This window comes from Oncorhynchus mykiss, chromosome 13 (assembly GCF_013265735.2).
Source record: "Oncorhynchus mykiss isolate Arlee chromosome 13, USDA_OmykA_1.1, whole genome shotgun sequence".
Taxonomy (NCBI): domain Eukaryota; kingdom Metazoa; phylum Chordata; class Actinopteri; order Salmoniformes; family Salmonidae; genus Oncorhynchus; species Oncorhynchus mykiss.
Window position 1 is genome coordinate 34,015,454 of NC_048577.1, and position 9,303 is coordinate 34,024,756.

Sequence of the window (9,303 nt, forward strand, 5' to 3'; positions counted from 1 at the left end):
CCCACACCTACCTTTATATGTATAAATCCCAACCAATCCAAATACACACACTGTCAAACCCCAATTTCATGAACACCTCTCTGGCCTCTTTTTTCGTCTTCTCTCCATATCTCTTGGTTGGTTGGGCTTGGCAGAGCGGAGCGTTGATAGCGGAGTGTGTTGACGCTGTCTTTCTCTGATGTGTGTGTGTGTGTGTCATCTCCCCTGGCCTCCATGGCTCGTCTCTCCATTGATCCAGACCAAAACAGTCATCCACAGGCTATCACACAATTAGCATGCAAATTAGGGCCCATTCAACCGCACGCCGCCATCTATCGTCTCTCATTTACCCAAGTGTCAATCGAGCCGCTGGGCCGCGCTCGTGTCCCCAAACCGGGCTGAGGTGCCAACACACACACACACACACACACACACACACACACACACACACACGTCTCTGTCAGTCGTGTGTCGCTCTCCTGTTTAATGAACCCCCAGAGTCTCTGTGTGCACACATGAAAGTGTGTCACGTGAAATGCCATGGCTGGTCTGTGATGCACTGTGTGTGATGCACTGTGTGTGATGCACTGTGTGTGATGCACTGTGTCGTGATCTCTTGCATTGTCCTAGATATTCAGGTCCTACGTGGCTCAGTTGGTAGAGCATGGTGAGTGCAACGCCAGGGTTGTTGGTTTGATTCCCACAGGGGACCAGTATGAAAATGCATGCACTCACTACTGTAAGTTGCTATGGATAAGTGCATCTGCTAAATGATTGATGTTTTTTTAATTTTTTATTAAAAAGCGGTATAATAGCAACACCATACTTAATATCTCTGTCATAAGACTGACATAACATATGCCTTGACTGCTGAACCTTGATCGATCCGTTCTCCTGTTGTCCGTCACTGTTCCTCTTGGACGTTCCGCCTTGGCCATTCTCTATAGCTATTCCCCCTTAGCTGTTCCCTGTTGGCTGATCCACTTGTCTTTTCACTGTCACTAGTCACTGCTCTGCCGCTGCTGCTCCTCCTGTATGCCTGTTCCTGCCTGACATGCTGCTGGGCCGGCTCACTCCCCCCTCCTCCCTCCCTCCCTCCCTCCCCCCTCCCTCCCCCTGTTCCCAGTGCCTTCTCTTCTGCTGTCGCTGCCACCACCACACAGTCCACCAGGGAGCCGAGGAGTGAGACCGACAAAAACCTTCACCGGCGAAAATGAACTGTCACCTCCCATTTTTCAGCGTGGCGGCAGCGCTGAATTGCCGCTCTGAACCCATGTGACCCAGCCCTGATTGAGTTCCGCCGTCCTCCCACCTCCCACTGCACATCTAACCCATTCCTTTCCTCCTCCCCTCCTCCTTCCTCCCCCGTTTATCCTTTCCACCCGACGCCTCTGAGCCAGTTCATCTCAAGCTGATGTACCGCTGCTCGTCAATTCAGCTGTGTGTGTGTGTGTGTGTGTGTGTGTGTGTGTGTGTGTGTGTGTGTGTGTGTGTGTGTGTGTGTGTGTGTGTGTGTGTGTGTGTGTGTGTGCGTGCGGGCGTGCGGGCGTGCGTGCGTGCGTGTACACATACTTACCCGTGCATGCTACTGTATTGTCACATTGGAAACGTCTCACAATGCAAATTAAGTCACACGCACAGACCTAATACGCACAATTGACTCATAACCGCAAACACACTCACATCCACCTCAATATATGCATGTAAACTGACCTACATGTTACAAATATTAATCTTGGCCTCTACTATTCAGATTCATAGACATCATGCCCATCAAAGACATTCATATGAATTGGATATCTCTTGCTCACACACACACACACAAACGGAATAGAGACTTTTAGGTGATTGGACCTCCAGGCTGTGAAAAACAATTCCCTTCCCGTTGAGCGCTCCCTAGCACACAGTTAATGTCAACTTGACAGTGTGGCCTTTTGCACTGGAAACGGTGTCTCTAAAATGTGGCGTTCATTTGACATTTCAGTGTCGTAACTTCCGTATACTGTAGGTTGATGAGTTTAGCGACGCGTTTAGAAGTTTGCTTGTGTAGTAGCGTCGGTACAGTAGCTATAACTCACAAAGCTTTAGTAGAACAGCATGGCCTCCACAGTATCAGTCCAGGCATCGTTTGAAGTCTCCAGTGTGGGCCACGTTCTAACGACCTGTGGGCGTAACTTACATTTTAACATACAGTAAATAATGTATTGATGCCAAAGGGGGATTTAAAATGGTGTTTCTAGTTACACGTCACAGATATCAAGTTGTAAATCAGAGCATGTTATATAGTGGCTTCAGCTGCAATTTATAGCCATGTTGGGGTGTGTGCTTAGTCCCCTCCTGTACTTCCAGTTCACCACGACTGCCTGGCCGCGCACGACTGCAACGCCATCAGCTGTTGGCCTGATCACCGATGACGATGAGACAACCTCTCCCTCGTGGACTACAGGTGAAGGAGGGGCGAGTTCACCCCCGTCCATATCGACAGGGTTGTAGTGGAACGGGTCGAGAGCTTCAAGTTCCTTGGTGTCCACATCACTAAGGAATTGAAATGGTCCACACACACCAACACAGTCGTGAAGAAGGCACGACAACTCCTCTTCCCCCTCAGGAGGCAAAAAAAGATTTGGCATGTGCCCTCAGATCCTCCAAAAGATCTATAGCTGCACCATTGAGAGCATCTTGACTGGGTCGGTGGCAACTGGTTGGCATCAGACTGCAAGGCGCTACATAGGGTAATCCGGCCCAGTACATCCCCGGGGCCAAGCACCCTGCCATCCAGTACCTCTAGACCAGGCGGTGTCAGAGGAAGGCCCTAAAAATCTCAAGTCTCCAGCCCCCCAAGTCATAGACTGTTCTCTCTGCTAACGCACGACAAGCGGTAATGATGCATCAAGTCTGGAACCAACAGGACCCTGAACAGCAAGCCATAAGACTATTAACAAGTTAGCTACATAGACTGTCTGCACATGATCCTTTTTGCTCTAATTCTTTAGACTCATCAAATACACTGCTGCTACTGTCTATTATCTATCCCGTTGCCTAGTAATTTTACCTCTAACCTACAGAGCCTTTGCAAAAGCATCCAGACCCCTTGGATTTGTTGACATTTTATTATGTTACACGGTGGGATTAACAGTTATCACATTTTTGGTTTTTGTCAACAATCTAGACAAAAAAAATTGAATGTCAAAGTGGAAGAAATCAGCATATGTGGGACCACCTTCTAGACTGTTAGAAAAGCATTCCAGGTGAAGGTGGTTGAGAGAATGCCAAGAGTGTGCAAAGTTGTCATCAAGGCAAAAGGTGGCTACTTTGAAGAATCTCAAAAATGAAAGATATTTTGATTTAACACTTTTTGTAACTGCATTATTCCATATGTGTTATTTCATAGTTTTGATGTCTTTACAGTTATTAGTTAATACAGTTATTAGCAACATATAAAATAGTAAAAATAAAGAAATTCCCTGGAATGCCCAAACTTCTGACTGGTACTGTATATGATTTTTTAAAGATTAATAGAAATTAACTAACATATAGCCATTGTATAAGTATTCAACTCCCTTAGTCAATAGATATTAGAAACACCTTTGGCATTGATTACAGCTGTGAGTCTACTTGGGTAAGTCTGTAAGAGTTTTGCACACCTGGATCGTGCAATATTTTCCCATTATTCTTTTTAGAATTCTTCAAGCTCTGTCGAGATCATGGCTAGAAAGCATTTTCAAGTCTTTCCATAGATTTTCAAGCAGATTTAAATCAAAACTGTAACTTGGCCAGTCAGGAACATTCCCTGTCTTCTTGGTAAGCAACTAAAGTGTAGATTTGGCCTTGTGTTGTATGTCATTGTCCTGCTGAAAGGTGAATTCCTCTCCCAGTCTCTGGGGTAAAGCAGACTGAACCCGGTTTTTGCCTATAATAACTACATCCCATTTCTTTTTATGCTGAAAAACTCATACCTTGATGCAGCCACTTGAAAATATTAAAGCAGTTACTCAGTGATGTGTTGTATTGCATTCCCTTTTTGCTGTTTTTTTTGCAGTATTACTTTAGGGCTTTGTTGCATACAAGATGCAATATTGTATGTATATGTATAGGTGTGTATGTGTATTTGTATGTACAGTATGTAAACTGCCGACTTCAACTGTACATATGCACTCACGACTTTTCCATAGAATTTTTTTTTTTTTTTAAATTTCATTTCACCAATTTGGACTATTTTGTATATGTCGGGTTACATGAAATCCAAATGAAAATCTATTTAAATTACAGGTTGTAATGCAACAAAATAGGAATAACGGCACGGGGGATGAATACTTTTGCAAGGCACTGTATGTATATGTTTGTATGTGTGTGTGTGTGTATATATATTTTTATTTTCACTCATTTTGGTCATTATTGTGGAGTCACTACAATGTTTTAGTGAGACATTGGACACTGTAAGCTGTTTTAATTTCATCAATGGACTTGTTGGTGACAGCTTAATTCCTGTCCTGCAGCTCAGTTCAGAATGATGACTGTGTCTTTGATCTGTCTGGGTGGTTTAATACACTGAGTGTACAACACTTTAGGGACACCTTCCTAATATAGAGTTGCACTCCCTTTTGCCCTCAGAACATCCACAATGCGGACTCTAGAATGTGTCGAAATCATTCCACAGGGATTGCTGGCCCATGTTGACTCCAATGCTTCCCACAGTTGTGCCATGTTGGCTGGAGGTCCTTTGGGTGGTGGACCATTCTTGATACACAAGGGAAACTGTTGAGCCTGAAAAACCCAGCAGTGTTGCAGTTCTTGACACACTCAAACTTAAATATTTTGTCTTGCCCCAGTCACCTTCTGAATTGCACCCTTAATGGTGTTTCTAAATATATATTATATGTCTGATTTGTTATGGTTACCCATCTACCAATCCCTGCCCTTCTTTATGAGGCTTTCTAAAAGTTCCCTCGTCATTGTAGTTGAATCTGTGCTTGAAATTCAATACTTGATTGAGGGGCCATACATATGTATTATGTATAGGGGACAAAATCATGTCAAGGCACCGTATATGTACATATCCACGTCAATTACCTCGTACCCCAGCACATCACCTCGTGTACTAGTACCCTGTGTATGTATAGCCAAGTTATTGTTATTCCTTGTGTATTTATTCCTCATGTTATTCATTTTCTATATTTTTCTCTCTGCATTGTTGGGAAGGGCTTGTAAGTAAGCATTTCACCTGTTGTTTACAAAGCATGCGAAAAGTAACATTTAATTTGAGTTGATTTGTGTTTATCGCAGTGTGATGTTACTGGTAACCTACCAGTGTATCATTGGAATACTAGCACTATATGAGACCGTGGCTACTGTACCGAGCTTTTGGAGTTGCAGTTGTAGCTTGTGTAGCTAGCTCGTGACATTGCTAGCATTCACCTTGATCGCATTGCACGCACCTTCAGCTGTCCTCCCCGTCAATCACTTTATTTTTCAACCACCTTTGTCTTTGAGTTTGGAGCCTGCAGTACGTTGGGGAATGCTAGAGAGGGTTTGTTTGGCATGAAAGAGGCCTTGGTACGCACAAAGATAAACGTCCCCCAGGCCCCCTCCCCACTTAGCTTTCATCTAGCTATTTTGAAGCGTTTCCCCTATGGAGTGACAGAGCGCTACTGTGGGGCTAGCACAAGCCCAGGAAGTGACAAGGCCTGGGACTTGATGTGTAAAAGAGCCCGGTGACAAACTGCCCTCAGCATGGGGGGCCGCATTGTGATCCTTGCATCCTCGCAGGTTTTCCAACCTGTCCTGTCTATCTGCCTGGATGCTCTGCAATGTAAATGAAGAATCCATAGACTCTAACCACTTCTGGGGAAATTGGAAAACACTTATCAAACAACAACACGAAGAGTTATCTATCCAAAATGGAGATGTATGGGTATACCACCTCTCCCATCTTTTTGGCCCTTGTCGTGTCTTTGGCTATACCGGATTAAGTGTTATGACATGCTATTCTATCAAATAATTTCTCCGTAATTAATATTACCTGATTGAGCTAATCATGTAAATGTAATTAACTAGAGTCGGGCACCACAAAATAATATTTATAGAGCTGTTATCTTCCGAATAAACTCTTAAAGACCTAGTAATATTTTACATCAATAGCAGTCAATATTAATCGTCATCTTAATTCAGTCTCATCTGAAAGTTGTAAATTCTTAGTTATCTGCACCAACCCTGGCGAACAACTTGAATCAGCAATACAAAATTGGGTTTAATTATTTATTTACTAAATACTTAACTAATCACACAGAATTACACATACACGTAATTAAATCATAACTTGATTACAAATTACGTCATAAAGGAAAACGTCCCCAGCGGGCGGAACAGATATGACAGCTTGTTACACAAAAGAAAAGGGGCTGGGTGAAAGTGAAAGAGCAGGAAGACTGAGGATCAAAGGGCGAAGCTGTGCTATCGTAAATACAGTATCTTATGGATTCTAAATTAGCGCCCATTTGGAAAACGCAATAAATATTTACTCTGAGCTGCGCTTCAGTAGGTTGGTGGTAGATGAAAGGCCGTGTTGCCCAACCGAGTCCTTTGTCCCTTGAAGAATGTCTCTGCTGGTAAATTGAATACGTTGTAGTAACGTCGTTGTGTGGTAGACGGGATACTCTGTCTGTTCCTTCCTAACCCTAGTTTGCAGCGGCTGTTACTAACTCAACGGCTAGGAGGTATCACTTCTGTAGTGAATAAGAGTTCAAAGTTCATACCATTCGCAACCAAAGCTCACGCTGATGTTGGCTTCGTTCTGTAGTTATTATCTGAACCATTCTGATATCGGACCGTCGTCCTCACGTCCTCTGAACAGGAGGTTATATTGTCGTCAAGGGCTTATATAGGAAGGGAGAGGAGGGCGTGTTTGAAAAGTTTTATAGCCCATGTCCCTTCACAGGGGCGGGCTACTGATTGAGCAGAGCCCTATCTTATGAAAACCCAAATCTCACATTTTAGAAGCTAAAATCATATTTCATCCCATCATGAATAATTTCATATTCAATCATTTACATGGAACAACAATTCCATGTGAATCCGATAACTCTGATGTGTAGACTTTCCACTGTAGAGTTTATGTCATCTTATCATTGATGAGAATGTCTCAGATGGCAACCGAACTGACATCATATTCATTAAGTACCACTGCAGATGTTCAGTTGGTCGGATTACCAGAATATAGTTAATTTCCAGCCACCTTCTGATGTTCCCAGAATCTCTATGTTAACCAATGGTTTTACAAATGTAACATCAGTAGGGTAGAGAGAGGAAAAAGGGGGGAAGAGGTATTTATGACTGTCATAAACCTACCCCCCAGGCCAACGTCATGACACCCTATAACAAAGAACAAACAGCAAAAACATATACATGATCAAATACAAATCTTAGAATCAACTATTAAAGACTACCAGACCCCACTGGATTATCCAATTGCATTGAATGAACTACAGGACAAAATACAAACCCTCTAACCCAAAAAAGCCTGTGGTGATGATGGTATCCTCAATTAAATTAAATATACAGACAACAAATTCCAATTGGCTATACTTAAACTCTTTAACATCATCCTCAGCCCTGGCATATTCCCCAATATTTGGAACCATGGACTGCTCACCCCACTCCACAAAAGTGGAGATAAATTTGACCAAAACCTTGAAAATCCTCTGCATTGTCATTAACAGCAGACTCGTACATTTCCTCAATGAAAGAAATGTACTGAGCAAATGTAAAATTGGATTTTTACAAAATTGCCATACTACAGACCACCTATTCACCCTGCACACCCTAATTGTCAAACAAACCAAAACAAAGGCAAAGCCTTCTCGTGCTTTGTTGATATCAAAAAAGCCTTTGACTCAATTTGGCATGAGGGTCTGCTACACAAATTGATGGAAAATTGTGTTGGGGGAAAACATACAACATTATAAAATCCATGTACACCAACAACAAGTGTGCCGTTAAAATTGGCAAAAAACTAATTTCTTTCCACAGGGCCGTGGGGTGAAACAGGGATGCAGCTTAAACCCCACCCTCTTCAACATATATATCAACGAGGGCACTAAAACAGTCTGCAGTCCCCGGCCTGACCCTAATTGAATCTGAAGTAAAATGTCTACTATTCTGGTGCTTCTGTCACCAACCAAGAAGGGCCTACAGCAGCACCTATGTATTCTGCACAGATTCTGCCCGCCCTGGGCCCTGGAAAGAATGAATACCTGACCACTGTGACTGACCCAAACTTAAGGAAAGCTTTGACTATGTACAGACTCAGTGAGCATAGCCTTGTAATTGAGAAAGGCCGCCGTCAGGCAAACCTGACTCTCAAGAGAAGACTGCCCACAAAATGAGGTGGAAACTGAGCTGCACTTCCTAACCTCCTGCCAAATGTATGACCATATTAGAGACACATATTTCCCTCAGATTTCACAGATCCACCAATAATTCGAAAACAAACCCAATTTGGATAAACTCCCATATCTACTGGGTGGAATGGCACAGTGTGCCATCACAGCAGCAAGATTTGTGACCTGCTGCCACAAGAAAAGGGCAAACAGTGAAGAACAAACACCATTGTAAATACAACCCATATTTATGTTTATTTATTTTCCCTAATGTACTTAAACTATGTTTCCCATGCCAATAATTCCCTTGGAGGGAGGGGGAGGGGGAGAGAGAGAGAGAGAGAGAGAGAGAGATTAACTTGATGAGATAACATAGCAGTTGTGGTGAATTCACTAGACTGTATAAAGGAGAGCCTTGGGAAACAAGTGCAGTTCAGCTCATCGTTGTGGTCTGATACAGTTTGGAGCTGTTTAACGCCTTTTGTGGTTGTGTGATAGACTACTGAGAACTTGTGAGAACTTGACTCCTATAAATGTATCGGTTGGACAGTTTGGTCTCCCGTTGTCTTTTAACGAGTCGCTGCAGAGCAGCTGGATGGAGAGCGATATGGGTTGAGCTAATTAGCAAAAGCGAAAGAATTACAGCTCCAATCCAAATGTCTCTCCAGCTGGATGTGCCGTCTCCACAATGAAAAACCAACTGATCCAGAGGAGCAAAGCCTCAAACCAAACCCAACGACATAAAAGACCCGTTGCGACAGCGCTCCGCTCCACGCCTCCTGCAACCGCGCTCTTATAAAGCTGTCTTCCTTCCCGCAGTTTACGGAGGAGCAGCAACAGTACAGTAAAAGTCTGATTTATTCCGATTTATTTGTCCTCTTTTATACACCGCAAGAGAGAATGAAAATGAAGACAGACGGAATCAACGCGGACGGAGCACAGAAAGGCC